A 16,255-nucleotide genomic window follows, 5' to 3' on the forward strand; every position below is an offset into this window, starting at 1 on the left:
GCCTGCTGTATTAAAAGTTTGCTGATTCCTCATGAAGGGCTTTTGCCTGAAACATTGATTTTCCTGCTCCTCGGATGCTGCCTGACCTGCTGTGCTTTTCCAGCACCACTCTGATCTAAACTAAGGTAGATGTTGGCTTGAGCATTTGGGTGGTATATATCATTTTTCAGATTCTAGTTTGCAAACTGTGTTCCTTTTCAGCCTCTTTGCAGGGCTTGAGTTAGGATATGACTGCCCAGAATTTGATTCTAGAAACATTGGGGTTAATGGCTATCTTATGTACGTAAGTCTACCAGCAGACGATGCCCCGTGAATTGCGAATTGCTGTAATTTGCTAGATGATTCGTGCTGTTTTGTCTTTAGCCTCACAAATGCAACAGCTCACCTTCTACCACAGCATGACCTTCATGAGCTTTATGCAGGAGGGGAACAATTGAAACTGTGAATTTCATTCCTACAGGTGGGGAATGATGGCACAGAGCAGTGTTACATTAGTGGACTAACGCTCTGGAGATATAAGTTCAAAATACACCATGGAGGTCAGATGAAGCAAATTTAATCAGTAGATTAATAGTCTATTAACTGGAATAAATGCAAATCTCCTTAATAATGGCCACGAAATTACTGGATTGTCATAAAAACTCATCAGGTTCAGAAATGACCTTCAGGAGAGAAAATCTGGCATTCTGACATGCTGTGGTCTGCAAGTGACTCCAGGGACATAGCAATGTAGGTGACTCTTAACATCCCTCTGAAATGGTCTAGCAAGTCACTGACTGTGTCTTACTACCATCTGCTCAAGAGCAATTAGTGATGGGCAATGAATGATAGTCTTGTCAGTGATGTTCATATCCCAAGACCAGTTTAAATAACGGAAATAGTAAGTACCAGAGAAGCAAAATATAATAGTGTGTATGATAGCTGACATGTTTAGAATACGTGTGAGGACCAGATTCAATACAAAAAGTTCAAACAGGAAATGAGAGAAGTAAAGGAAGGCTATGAGATGATACTGGTAGCTAACATAAAAATAATCCAAAAGTCTCTTATTGGCATATACATAGTAAAAAGCAAGAGGACGAATGAAATTGGTTGCACTGAAAAAGGGATTTATGCATGGAGGCTGAAGACATGGTTATGGACAAAGAGTCATACACCTTGGAAACAAACCCTTTGGTTCAGCTTGTCCACCCCAAACCAACATCCCAATCTAACCTAACTGTTTTTGTCAGAAATTATACAGTAAAAACCCCAAAATGAAAATAAAATCCCCATCAATCTATCCCCACAGCAATGGGATGTCCAGATTTTAAAAAAAAGCTGTCTCCAATTCCTAAATCTCTCTTTGTTCTCGTGAGGAATCAAATGTAACACAGTGCTGGAGAACAGACTGACCGTTTTTCTTCACCAGCTCCTGCTCTTCTGAGTTGGTTGTTGTATTCCAGCAGCAAAGGCCATGTTCTTATGATCATGTTGTCAAGCATATGCAGACTATGATAAATTAGGCCAAGTGTTTTGGCATCTATTGGGAAGGATAGGGGAGCATTCTCCAGCAGTTCAATCTGTCGTACCATCACCTCAGTATTCCAATGGTCCGTTTAAAGATGTTTCATGTGGTGAATGACTCACATTGCACACATGCTGCTTATGTGCCTCATACTGACATCAGGAGCTAGCTGCAAGATGGAGAGCCCTTATCACCCTGCAGTCATTCCATAGTTTGATCTGGACTGGTACAGACTGAAAGGATTATGACTGCTGCCAAGATGGTGGCATTCACCAGCATGTGTTGAGTATGGTCATGTTCCAACTGCATGTACCACTAGTGGTAACGTTTGAAACGGTCACAGAATCATTTAGAGCACAAGATGAGGCTATTCACCCCATCATGTCCATGCTGCAAATCAACCAGCAAACAAGCTAGTCCCACATCCTACTCAAGCCCTATAGCCCTGCAGGTTTATTTCCTTTGAGTACCTACCCAAATTCTTTCCAAAATCATTTATTATTTCTGTTTATACCACCCTCATGCCATTGAGTTCCAGCTCATTACCAAGTGTTGCCAAAAGGTGCATTGAGATGTGGCATCCTCAAGACCACATGGTGCCATTGATGGCACCCTGAACCATAAGGAAGTCTGCTACAGTGACAAAGCAATACGAATACTTTTCCTACTTCTTATTTATCAGGCAGAATACACTGTGCTCCCTCTCTCGTCATAAGAGCATCTGTTAACTCCGCTATAAAACAGTGAATAGCAAAAGCCTGCTTCAGACTGAAACAATACTGATGCATCTCTTGATGTTCTGTTCTCCTGGAGAGGAGAATTGCATGTGAGACGACCTATTTTACTGAGTTTGTCTTTGCTAAGGGTGTCCTTATGGAATGTTACAGTATTGGAACAGTTGCTGTCTGGTAGTTAAATAATCTATTGTTCTCTTAAGTTTTCCAAAAGAGTTACGTTATCCCAATTCTTCTTTCTTTTTGTTTGTATTTAACAATAATGTAAGAGTAAAGTGTGTTTTACTTCAAGCCTGGTAGTCTGACCATCGAATTGCATCTGGAACATAACACCTTACATTTGCCTTTAATAATAAGAAAACATTGGAGTCTAGGCTATCTTCTTAATTTATGTTGAGGGGGTTTGGTCTGGTCCATAACACATGACACTGATTTCCCTCGTATGCAATCTTCAAAGTAAATGTAAACAAAATAATAAGAGATATAGATAGAGTTAATGGTAGTTGTCTTTCCCCTAGGATAGGAGATTTCAAAACTCGGGGGCACATTTTTAAGGTGAAAGGAGAGAGATTTAAAAAAAAACATGAGGAAACTTTTTACACAGAGAGTTGTTCACATGTAGAAATGAACATCCTGAGAAAGTGGTGGATGTGGGTACAATTATAACATTTAAAAACATTTCAGTAGATACATGAGTAGGAACAATTTGAAGGAATATGGGCCAGGAGCAGACAGGTAGGACTAGTTTAGTTTGGGATTCCGTGGACTGGTTGGACCAAAGGGTCTATTTCCGTGCTGTTATCACTCTATGACTCTATAGCTGTACAGGGCAGCTCCAAACTGACAGTGTATATCCGGATATACAATGGACTTTCAAAAGTGGCACAGTGCAAGGGATGCCGGTGTATTTGCGGATAGCCACTGAGTTGTGAGTCATTTTGGGAATGACATGTGGTAAGACAGGGCTAGAATTAGATGTGAGGGATACCATAAAGGTGTGGAAAGTAACTGATGAGATCGATGAGGTAACGTATGGTGAGAAATTTTGCTGGGCCTTGTTGTGGGAATTGCTCTAAACAAACCCAATGTCGCTCACCCTTAACCAAAAAATAGAAGGGTCAGCCCTACACCCTTTTCTTATTTTGAAACTAGTTCTGACGTGGGAGCTTGGAACAGCATTTTTACTATGGCTTTTAACTGGTCTACCATGTGCTCCTTGACTCAGGATTCTGGGCTGAGTAATAGCTAAATCCCATAATTGGTGTTTGTTTCTTCAAACATTCTCACATCCTGTTTCTTTTTGTCCCACTTCCAGTGTATTCCTAATTCTCACACCTGGTGTCTTCTTTAAGTCCTCTTCGTGCTGTTTGCTCTCATATCTCACTCCAGTTTATTATTATTGTTTTTTTTAGAAATGACATTGCCAGTATGGTCCTTTTTTTAAGGCCAAAGATGGTGCGTGTGATTGTATTCCTTTAAATTCCACTTATGTTGTGATGCTTTTTAAAACTGAAGTCTAACCCTGGATAATTTTTAAATTCCATTCCCAGTTGTATGCTTTTCCAAACCCAGCTCCCAATATTTACTTGTAATTCCAATTCCTGACAATTGTTTTATGGACTGTGTATTACCTCTTTTTTTAAAATACTGATTTTTTGGTTAAATTTAGACACTCCAATTTTCCAATGTGTTGACAATGGGTGTGTTCCCTTACTGGGAGGTGCTTGGCAAATCATGCTTTCTGTATCAACATTTCAAATGGGGAATTATGAGAGGATTCCTCACCTCTTAACTGACATGCTCGGAGATAAAACATTCTGATGGCACATGAATAAATGCAAACATGACCACAAAGACATTGATACAATTTCTGACAGGAAAAGTGAGAGAAAATTTAAAATTATACATTCTTCTAATTAGTATATTTATTTCAACATATCGAGAGCAGAAATCTCTGTGTGAGAATGATCCAAACAGACAATTGAAATCTCCTCAGCTTCTATAAAAACTGTCACAAACTGTCACACTCTCCGATATCTTCCCAAGAGGCAGACGCTCTTCCTGTTAACCAGGTTTTTCCTCAAATCATGTTGTGACCATTCATGAACTCTCACTCACTTTATGATAAGAATTGGCCCTCAGACCCTTCTGGAACCTTTTATGCTCCCTGAACTTCAGTGTCACTTCCATCTCTGGTAATTTTCTAATTCTACCTCTTGCTGCTTTTAGAATGAAACAATGTTTTGAGCAGGAGTTCTTGTTTTTTTTTTACAAAATCAGCTATCTAATTGCACAAAAGAATATTCCACTCCTGGACCAATAGTTGTTTCTTAACAAGTCAACATTTCGTCATTTATTTTGCAGTTGTTTGTGATGGTATTCTATCCACAAATTGGCTGTTACTTCAAAATTATTGAATTGTCTATAAAATATTTTAGGATGTCCTGAGATCATGAAAGTCATCATATAAAACTAAGCCTTGATCTTCTTTTTCACTTGTGGGAGTTGGAAGTGAGATAACTCTCTGCTTCCTCCCTGTGAAGGTTTGCTGGTCCATCTGGAAGATCTCCATCAGGTATTAGGAATGTTGTAGCGACGGATATCCGAACCATCTGATTCTTCAGGAGTGGTTCAGCTACGTAGCACAGCTGATGAGTTATCCTGCGAGGTAACTTCCTCATTCCTGCTGGTTCCTGTGATGCTGTTGCTGGAGGTGTGCTTCAATCCCTCTTTGTGAAGGACCAAGTGAAAATATTACAAAGTCCTGGCTCAAGGTGCAATCCAATCTGGAAAATGCAATTGAAATGGATTCAGAGTGTGATTTTTAAAGCATCAGATTTTGTGCTTCTGCCAAAGCCTAACTACTAGTATGAATAGAGGACTGGCTAACCAATAGAAAGCAGAGAGTTGGGATAAATGGATGTTTCTCTGGTTGGGGTGTCACAGTGCTCAGTGTTGGGCCTACCACTGTTCATGATATATATGAGACCGAATGTAACGTATCCAAGTTCGCTGACCACACTAAATTGAGTGGAAAGGCAAACTGTGCAGAGGATGTGAATTGGTTGCCGAGAGATTTAAACAGGTTAAGAGAGTGGGCAGAGTCTGGCAGATGGAGTACAATGTTGGTAAATGTGAGGTTATCCATTTTGGAATTAAAAATAGTAGGTCAGAGTATTATTTAATTGTGATAGATTGCAGCATGCTGTTGGGCAGAGGGACTTAGGAGTGCTTGTACATGAATCGCTAAAAGTTGATTTGCAGGTGCAATGGTAATCAGGAAGGCAATTGGAATATAGGCTTTCATTGCTAGAAGGATTGAATTTAAGAGAAGTGAGGGTCTGCTCTAATTGTTGGTGAGGCTGCACCTGGATAATTGTGTACAGTTTTGCTCTCCTTACTTTAGGAAGGATATACTGGCTTTGGTGGCAGTGCTGAGGAGGTTCACCAGGTTGGTTCTGGAGATGAGGGGTTTACTCAATGAGGAGAGGCTGAACTGCCTGGGATTGTACTCGATAGAATTTCGAAGAATGAGAGGGGATCTTATAGAAACATATAAAATTATTAAAAGGGTAGAAAAGGTAGAAGCAGGCAAGTTGTTTCCGCTGGTGAGGGAGACTAGGACTGGGGGACTCAGATTAGGGGGAATAGATTTAGGACAGAGATGAAGAGGAACTGCTTTCCCAGAGAGTAGTGAATCTATGGAGTTCTCTGCCCAAAGAAGCAGTAGAGGAAGATTCAGTAAATATATTCAAGACACAATCAGATGGGTTTTTGCAGGGTAGGGGAATTAAGGACTATGGGGATAATGCAGGAAGGAGGAGATGAGACGATGGATAGATCAGCCATGATCTTAATGAATGCCTGAGCAGGCTAGGTGGGTGAAATGACCTACACCTGCTTCTATTACTTTCTATTATTATGATAAGAACTAGGTAGAGGACTGAGATTAAGACATGAGAATCAAAGCCAATGCTCCAGCCACCCTCTCCAAGAAGGATTGCAGTTAACCAATAATGGTTTTCAGCTTTAAAGAAAAGTTGAATTTAGAGCAGTGAGAAAGAAGCTTCAATTTGTTGATAGGTCCAGCTAAAACCAGTCCCAGAAGTTAGCAAAAACAGAAATTGCTGGAGAAACTCAACAGATCTGGTAGGTCTGTGGACAGAAAGCAGAATCTAGTGACCCTTCTTCTGACTGGAAGTTAGCATTTGGTAATGGCTTAGGTCCTCTAGAGGTACAGCAGTAGTGACCCTCTCTCTGAGCCGGGTAGACCTGTGTTCAAGTCCCACCTGCTTCAGAGATGGGCTGATGAGAGAATATCTGGCAGGGGCTTGTAATCCAGCTTGCAGTCTTCTTCCTCCTGCTTCACTGCTGCCAACTTGATTTGTTTTGCCTCCCTCAAGCTGTGAATTGCATTCTCTCCTCCCATATTTGAAATCCAGGGATAAATATTTCTGATGCTGACGTCTGCAACAGGTGAAATATGTATCAAAGTGAGGTACAAGTGGATCTTCTGCCTCCATGATCATATTTCCCAGGTAACTTTGTACAAATTCAATAGCAAAAGCCATGTCTTGCAATGTGCAAGATGATTCCTGGAACATGTTTCAGACAATCACAGATTTGATTCAGTGCTGCCAGCTCAATTCTCCAATGACAGAATATGTGAACAAAGGACTAATAGCTTAAGGGAATCGAAATATGGATGAATAAACACTCACTTGTGGGTTCGGGTTTAGAACATGCAAGAACTTTTCCAGCGGGAATGTCTGCGTCCATGGCAGTACTTCCAGGCATATCAGTCAACTAAGATACAGGGGATACATGGTGGCTTAGTGGTTAGCACTGCTGCCTCACAGCATCAAGGTCCCAGGTTAGATTCTAGCCTCAGGTGACTGTCTGTGTGGAGTTTGCACATTCTCACCCACGTCTGTGTGGGGTTCCGCTGGCTGCTCCGCTTTCCTCCCACAGTCCAAAGATCTGCAGGTCAGGTGAATTGGCCATGCTAAATTGCCCATAGTGTTAGCTGCATTAGTCAGAGGGAAATGGGTCTGGGTGGGTTACTCTTCGGAGGGTCAGTGTGGACTTGTTGGGCTGAAGGGTCTGTTTCCACGCTGTAGGAAATCTAATCAAAAAAGCTATAGGGGATTTTTATACAGTTTTCAGCCTCCCCCTTTTCAATGTGGTCTTCCACTCCTTGTATTCCTGAAGACATGGATACAATGCTGACTGTTACCAGTGATCTGCGAGAAACAGCAGATGTGCATCAGCAGGACTTCAGAAACATGCAGCTAAATACAGCATGCTAAGAGTTTGTGAGGAGGGACAGACAGTCAATAGGCAAAGGTGTAGTCAGTGTGATGGTTTGAAGTGTGTCTATTTTAACACAAGAAGTATCAGGAATAAGGGTGATGAACTTAAAAGCGTGGATCAATACTTGGAACTATGATGTTGTGACCATTACGGAGACTTGGATATCACAGGGACAGGAATGTTTGTTAAATGTTCCAGGGTTTAGATGTGTAGGGGAAGAAGTAAAAGAGGTGGGCAAATGGCATTGCTTAACAGCTGCAGAAAGGGAGATCATCAAGGCGGGTTCGTCGACTGAGTCAGTACAGGTGGAAGTTAGAAACAGGAAAGGAGCAGTCACTTTATTGGAAGTTTTCTACAGACTACCCAAAAACAACAGAGACATGGAGAAACAGATTGAGAGGCAGATTTTGGAAAGGTGCAGAAGTAACAGGGTTGTTATCACGCGTGACTTTAACTTCCCTAATATTGATTGGAATCTCCTTAGTTCAAATAGCTTGGCTGGATCAGTTTTTGTCAGGTGTATCCAGGAAGGACTCCTGACTCAATATGTAGATAGGCTGACTAGAGAGGAGGCCATATTTGATTTGGTGCTTGGCAATGAACCATGCCAGGTGTCAGATCTCTCAGTGGGAGAGCATTTTGGTGATAGTGATCACAACTACCTAACCTTTATTGTACTCATGGAGAGGGATAGAAGCAGACGGTATAGGAATATATTGAATTGGGGGAGAGGAATTACAATGCACGGCAGAAATGTGGAGGTTGTTTAGGGAGCACTTACTGATAGTGCTGGATAGGTTTATCGCACTGAGGTAAGGAAGGGAAGGGAAGGTGAAAAAACCTTGGGTGACAAGGGATGTGGAAATCTCGTCAAGAGGAAGAAAGAAGCTTACTTAAGGTTGAGGAGACAAGGATCAGAGAGGCCTCTAGCCAGGAAGGAACTGAATAATGGACTTAGGAGAGCGAGAAGGGGACATGAAAAAGCTTTAGCATGTAAGATTAAGGAAAACCCTAAGGCATTCTACACATATGTGAGGGACAAGAGGATGGCCAGAGTGAGGGTATGGCTGATCAGGAATAGTGAAGGGGACTTGTGCTTGGAGACAGAGGGGGTAAGGGAGGTCTGTAATGAATACTTTGCTTCAGTATTCACTAGTGAGAGGGACTTTGTTGTTTGTGAGAACAGCGTGAAACAGACTGATATGCTTGAACAGGTTAATGTTAAGAAAGAGGATGTGCTGAAAATTTTGAAAAACATAAGGATAGATAAGTTCCCTGGGCCAGACAGGATATAGAGCTGAAAATGTGTTGCTGGAAAAGCGCAGCAGGTCAGGCAGCATCCAAGGAACAGGAGAATCGACGTTTCGGGCATAAGCCCTTCTTCAGGAAGGATATACCCAAGGTTACTACAGGAAGTGAGGGAAGAGATTTCTGCACCTTTGGTGATGATCTTTGTAGTCTCATTGTCAATTGGAGTAGTGCCAGATGATTGGAGGATGGCAAATGTTATTCCCTCATTCAAGAAAGGGAAGAGGGATAATCATGAGAATTATAAACCAGTCAGTCTTAAGTCTGTTGTGGGCAAATTATTAAAGAGTATTCTGGGAGACAGGATTTAAGATTACTTGGAAAACCATAGTTTGATTAGAAATAGTCAGCATGGCTTTGTGAGGGGCAGCTCATACCTCATAAGTCTTATTGAATTCTTTGAGGATGTGACAAAATGCGTTGATGAAGATAGAGTAATGGATGTGGTGTACATGGATCTTAGCAAAGTGTTTGATAAGGTTTCCCATGGTAGTCTCATTGAGAAAGTAAGGAGGCATGGGATACAGGGAAATTTGGCTGTCTGGATACACAATTGGCTGGTAGTACATGGGAAGTATTCAGCCTGGAGCTCATGACCAGTGGTGTTCCAGAGGAATCTGTTCTGGGACCTCTGCTCTTTGTGATTTTTATAAATGACTTTGATGAGGAATTGGAAGGGTGGGTTAGTAAGTTTGCCAATGACACAAAGGTTGGTGGAATTGTGGATAGTTGTGGAAGGCTGTTGTAAATTGCAATGGGACATTGACAGGATGAAGAACTAGGCTGAATTCAACCTGGAAAAGTGTGAAGTGTTTCATTTTGGAAGATTGAATTTGAATGCAGAATACAGGGCTAAAGGTATGATTCTTGAAGTGTGGAGGAACAGAGGGGTCCATGTCCATAGATCCCTCAAAATTGCCACCCAAGTTGATAGGATTGTTAAGAAGGTGTATGGTGTGTTGGCTTTCATTAGCAGGGGGATTGAGTTTAAGAGCTGCAAGGTTATGTTGCACAGGAGATTTACCAGGATGCTGCCTAGACTGGAGGTGTTGTCTTAGGAAGAAAGATTGAGGGAGGTAAGGCTTTTCTCATTGGAGCGAAGAAGGGTGAGAGGTGACTTGATAGAGGTGTACAAGATGATGAGAGGCATAGGTAGCATGGATAGCCAGAGACTTTTTCCCAGGGCGAAAATGGCTATCAAAAAGGGGCATAATTTTAAGGTGATTGGAGGAAGGTTTAGGGGAGAGGTCAGAGGTAGGTTCTTTACACAGAGTGGTGGGTGTGTGGAATGCACTGCCAGCGATGGTAGTAGAGTCAGAGACATTAAGGACATTTAAGCGATTCTTGGTTAGGCACATGGATGATAGTAAAATGAAGGGTATGTCGGTTAGTTTGATCTTAGAGTAGGATAAAAGGTCATCAAGCGCCAAAGGGCCTGTACCTTGCTGTACCTTGCTGTACCTTGCTGTACCGTTCTATGTTCTATGTTCTAAACAAATAGTCTGGGGGACTCGGTTGCAGTCTCCTCCTCTGTCAAGTGAGTAGTGAGAAGCTTACAGGGAAAACCATGTTGACTTTGGGTTATATTGTGCAAGTGTTGGAAGAATTAAGAATGAGGAGGCAACTCAGTTGTGTTTATGATTAGTTAAGGGACATGCTGTACTTTTGGTGTAGACATGTCGTTGTAACACGCTGATGAAGTTAGCAATGTCATACGTTCCATTTAATCCCAGCAAGGTTCACAAATTTCTCACAGTTCCGAATGGGTGATGAAGTCCCTGTCTATGTGCATATCCAGTACGCCATAAGGGTGCTGTGGCCTGGATCTCCATGGCAGCCACCAAGCTGTCTATGGAGCCAGCCAGGCACTGGCCTGCCAAGGCAGCATGGTACAAACTGCATTGGTGGATTGCTACAATGTTTGAATCAGTTTGTCCAGTGTCTCTGACAAACATAAACTTGTTAAATGCTGACACTGTCAGGTGATCTGCCATCTGCGGCTGAGCCGGTGCCTAGTCTCTGGCTGTCCTCTGACTGTCCGTCACCTAGGGCTGTTTGTCCTGGATTCAGAGATGTGGTAGTGTTCACCAGCATGTGCTCCCAATACTAATCTAGCTACCCAGCTGTCAAGATCTGAGGTGGCTAAGGGGTGACCATAAGACGTAGGAGCAGACGTAGGCCATTCAGCCTATCAAGTCTGCTCCACCATTCAATGAGGTCATGGCTGATTGGATAATTCTTAATTCCACTTTTCTGTCTTTTCCCCGTAACCCTTGATTCCCATTCTGATGAAAAATCTGTCCATCTCAGCCTTGAATATACTTATTGATCCAGACTGAACAGCCTTTTACGGTAAAGAGTATTGCAGTATTGCAGCTGCAGTTTGACTAGTGCCTTGTATAGTTTTAGCAAAACCTCACAACTCTTCTACCCCATTCCCTTTGAAATAAAGGCCAACATTCCATTTCCCCATTACCTGGTGAACTTGGATGCTAGCTTTTTGTGATTCATGGGCAAGAACAAATCCCATTGTTCTGTAGTTTACTACAGTCTTTTCCTACTTAAATAATATTTAATTCTTCTCTTCTTTCTGCCAAAGTGCACGGTGGCTCAGTGGTTAGCATTGCTGCCTCACAGTGCCAGGGACCCAGGTCCAATTCCAGCATTGGACGACTGTCTGTGTGGAGTTTGCACCTTCTCCCCATGTCTGCCTGGGTTTCCTCCGGGTGCTCCGGTTTCTTCCCACAATCCAAAGATGTGCAGGTCAGGTGAATTGGCCATGCTAAATTGCCCATAGAGTTAGGTGCATTAATTAGGGGGGATGGGTCTGGGTGGGTTACTCTTTGGAGGGTCAGTGTGGACTTGTTGGGCCGAAGGGCCTGTTACCATACTGTAGGGAATCTAATCTAATCATAATCACATTTACCACATTTTATTCCAAGATGGCGCCAGAGAAGGACTCCTTAGCTGGAGCTCGTCCACTCCATCTGTTTCTTTTCTTTCTCCTTTCTTTCTCTTTCGTGTTTTTTTCTTCCTTCTTTCTTTTCTGTGATGTCCTCAACTTCCAGCCTCAGTGTGGACTCGGCCTGACATGGCAATTTCTCAACTCGGAGTGGCAGCCTCCCGGCCCATCGTGGTGGTCTCTCAGTGGATCGCACAGTGATCTGTTGGCGGTCCAGTGTGGTAGTTTCTCAGCCCATTGTGGCTGTCTCCTGGCCCATGATGGTGGTCTCTCAACAGCTCACGCAGTGCTCTGTCAGTGGTCCGGTGTGGTGGTGTCTCAGCCTATTACAGTTGTCTTCCGGCCTGTCATGGCTGTCTCTCAGCGGCCCGATGTGGTGGTTTCTCAGCCCGGTGTGGCCTCTGCATGGACTTCCAGCTTTGAGATAACTCCAGATTCTCGAGAGTCTCAAAGTGAAGTGTGGGGTCGATTGGAATCAAGACCAAGAGTGGACTATAAAGCTAGGAGCCGCCTTGGACTGAGTTGGATGGACTGTTATTTTGAACTACTTATGTCTTTAATTTTCTAATTTATTCTTATGATCTGTAATGTTGGATTTTTTATTTCCTTACTTTTCTAATTTACTTAAGAAATTTTACTTAAGAATCTGTACCTAGGTACCTTTGTACCAAAGATGGCACCGTAAGTGGTGACTTGTAAACTTTTCATTGTACTCATTTGAGTATGGGACAAAAAAGTTAATTCAAATTCAAATTCATTATATTCCACCTACCAAGTCTTTGTTCATTTGCTTAACTTGTCTGTATCCCTCTGCAAATTCCTTGCTTCATCCTCACTACCCGCCTTCCCATCTATTTTTGAGTCATTCTCAAACCTGGTGATAGTACCTTCACTTTCCTCATCCAAGTTATTGCAGGATACTAGAGGTGCTTCCTTTGAGGGATTTGTGGCTTCTTCCTCTGAGGTGGAGGAGGAGATGTTTTGTGGCACTCCCTTTTTGATGGCAGAGACTGTTCGGTTTCCATTGGTGCCTGCGGACACAAAAGAGAGAATACGTTAGAAAATAGGGGCTAAAATTCCCACTTCTTGAGAGTACATTCACAGTGTAAGTAATGGGAAAGGAACAGAGCAATAATCTACTAATGGGAAAGGAACAGAGCAATTATTCTACTTGGCTGCTGGAGAATGGAGGTCTTGGCATCACCATAGGAATGGTTGCTATGGCATCAATCTTCTTCTCATGAAGGCTGAGGTGATGGATATCAGGCACTTCACAATCCATCTTGGCTCATTTAGCTTTGTTATAGGCTGCTGGCATGAGACAAAGGGAGGGATGGAGTTATATGGGAGTGTCTGCCAAAGCTGTTAGTGTTGGGGGAAAGATGTTGAGGTGCCTGAGTGAGTGAAGAGATAGTGCAGAGTCCATGCAGGGTTGGTCGTGATGGGGGTTGATGTGGGAGAGATTGAGAAATGAGGGGTGTGCATGAAATAGTGAGTGGTAGACCATAAGCCTCGTTGGGAAGTGGTCACATTAGCAGAGTTGGAGTGAGTGTGACATGGTAGAGAGAAGATGACGTCTTACTCTCGCAGAATGCAGAAGGTCATTGACATTGTTTTGTGTTCCTCTCGACTGTGGAAACAGCATTGACCTGGGTGGCAACCTTGAGCCGGTCTGGCGGTGTATGGTGGTGCGGTGTCCTCTCTAGGTCTCCGCAGAAGAGGACTGCACTGTCCAATACAAATCCATCCACTAGGGTCTCCAGCTTCCTGTTGGAAAAGCAGGTGCACATCGCCTCTGTCCACCACCTCTGTCCATCATGATCTGCTGTGAAGAACTGGATAGACTGTTTTCATGTTAGCAACTGAACAATATGCTGGGAAGAATGGGCTCATTAGAGAAGAACCAGGAAGTCACTGAGGTGAGCCTTGTGATTGATCAGGGAGAGTGAAACAGGATAGTATGGTTTTCAAAGAACTCTGGAAGATTTATCCTACTGCTGCAGGGAGAAATAAACTTGCTAGAAAGCTGGGAGTAGCCTGGAACTTTATTTTACATTGTACTCCTGTGAGTTAGGTAGCATTTTTATATTTTATATTGCTACCTATCTCAGAGAAGTACATGTAAAAGAATGGGAGTTGAAAGAAGAATCTTGATTCAGTTAAGTAGTTAATAGGGTGATACCTTTTATTATATTTGGTGTATTAGTTACCTGTCAGTAGTTAATAGGGTGATACCTTTTATTTTATTTGGTGTATTAGTTACCTGTCAGTAATGTTTGATCTATGTTGGTTTTATTTTTCTTATTCTAATAAAAAATGTAAAAATGTGAAATATTTCTCTTCAGTTTTTTTATGTCAGCCACTGAGAAATTACTTATTTTTATATAAGTTATCATTCTCATTGATGGTCATCATTACAATGAGGAGATCTAAGACACTTAGAGAGCTCTTTGCCAGAAACGTGAACCACACTGAAATAGCTATACCAGCTCTGTTGTGTCCCAGTGGAATTTTAGCTTACAGTTGGAGAACAGAAGGGCTGAACAGGAAAGCTAGCCTGCAAACCCTGTCTAGGATTGGATAATTTCAGTCAGGCTTCTTGCTCCTGGTCAGTGCCCATAGCACACATCTTTAAATGTACACATTTAGGTCTTATGTGAAGATCAGTTCAACTTTGGGTTATAATGTTACTTTTGGACGATTATTTCATAGAAATTTAGTCATTTATTGTGCAATAATAAAAAAAAGGTCTGAAAAATCATAGCACAATATAACTCAAGATAACGCGGTGAGATACAAGCATCGGTTACTTTAAGAGGTTGTTTAGTTTCTTAAAATGGTGGATGTGGGTGAATGGCAACAGAACTGAAATATCAAGGAATTGAGACTAGAATTTCAATAAGGCATGATACATTCCACAGTAGCAAAGCATGGCTTACTTTATTCATTTTATGAATTTTGATGTTCTTATGTTATTCCTGGATTGGACATGTATACATTTCCAGCACTACCATGCAAACTAAACATAAAGGCCCCACTTTTAGAATGAAATAAATGTGTTGAGTCCTTTTAAAACTGCCAGCTGAATTAGCTGCAGTTATTTTGTTAAGAAAACACACATTTTAAAATTTTGCACATTCACAAAACAAGCCAAGATAGGTTTTACACCTTATACCTGGAAGTAAAGCAAATAAACCGAGTATACCATTTTTTAGATGAACAGACTTAAACTAATAATCACTTGCTGAATGCAGGTTGTAGATTTAGAAAACACAATGTGTGTTTTGTTTGATAGGTTAGCATAGAATCAGTGATTAATGTCTCCTCAAAACTTCTGATGTTCATTTTCTATAGAAAGCCCAGGAGTAGTTGCACTTTTGATAATGCACTTATCATCAATGTATCCAAATTTTAAAAATATATTTCTACATTTTTTAAGGCTTTAGTTTTATTAGAAAAATCTTTTATCCCTCTCTAGTTTTCATCCTGTTTGTAAGATGAACTGATTTTTCTTGCAGTCCTGCTTTTAAGCTGATGTAACTTTCTTCTGCGGAAACAGGCATTCCAATGCACTCATGACTAAGTTATTGAGGCTCTGTGGCAAATAGTTCAAGGGAATATGATATCATGAAATATTTAGTTATTTAACTTCACACAAAATTCTTATACATTAGTCTGCTACCACATCTGGCACGGGCTAAGCATTCTAATTTTCCTGAAGTGGGCTGACTTATCTGTTTAGATGGGGAGGTTCTGGCTTAAGTAAAGCTATAGCTAACAGTTTATGTAGCCAATGGCTCTCAGTAGTTTATATTGTGCAAACACTAGTGCCAATAAATTGCTTCTGTGTAATTATTTTGACTGAAGCAAAGAAAGAAAGCAAAGTGCATTAATATCTAGAATCGATTATTTAATTATTTCACTTCTAATTTTAAGTTAATTGCATATTTGTTGACGTCTTTAGAATGCCTATCTACTCGAGCAGGTCACTTCAGAGTACTGTTCAGATGATACAGTATTAGCTGGGTGGTTGCAATGGCAGTAAAACTGGGTATTTGCTATAATTAACATGCAAAATTGCCAGAGACTTCAGGCATTGTATTTGTATGGTTAAATGTCAAAAACGTGTTGTTGACGTCAATGATATTGTGCTCCTCTTGAGGGTACACTGCTGCGATATTCAACAGGTGTAATCAACAGAGAATCACTGTTTGACATGGACTTCAATTTTTAATTCAGTGTTTCTGAGATAAAAACTTAAAATTGTTAAACCTTGTTTAATCATGAGCAACAGAGCTTATAGCAGTGTATTAAACCATAATTACTTCTGAACCACTTCTCTGGTCCTGATAAACTAATTTTACCAGTGTGGCTAACAGAAAATGACATGTTAACATTACATGTTTTTAAAATAATGCAAACTATTTTTTG

General features: G+C 41.4%; 1 long non-coding RNA gene across 1 annotated transcript in view; it reads right to left on the bottom strand.

Annotated features, from left to right (window-relative positions):
* Nucleotides 1–12,717: 12,717 nt before the first annotated feature.
* LOC122552011 overlaps nt 12,718–16,255 on the bottom strand; it is a 62,330-nt gene continuing 58,792 nt past the window's right edge. Inside the window, exon 3 of the long non-coding RNA XR_006312258.1 lies at nt 12,718–12,855. This is a non-coding gene — a long non-coding RNA (uncharacterized LOC122552011). The remainder of the gene's footprint in view (nt 12,856–16,255) is intronic.

This window comes from Chiloscyllium plagiosum, chromosome 7 (assembly GCF_004010195.1).
Source record: "Chiloscyllium plagiosum isolate BGI_BamShark_2017 chromosome 7, ASM401019v2, whole genome shotgun sequence".
NCBI lineage: Eukaryota > Metazoa > Chordata > Chondrichthyes > Orectolobiformes > Hemiscylliidae > Chiloscyllium > Chiloscyllium plagiosum.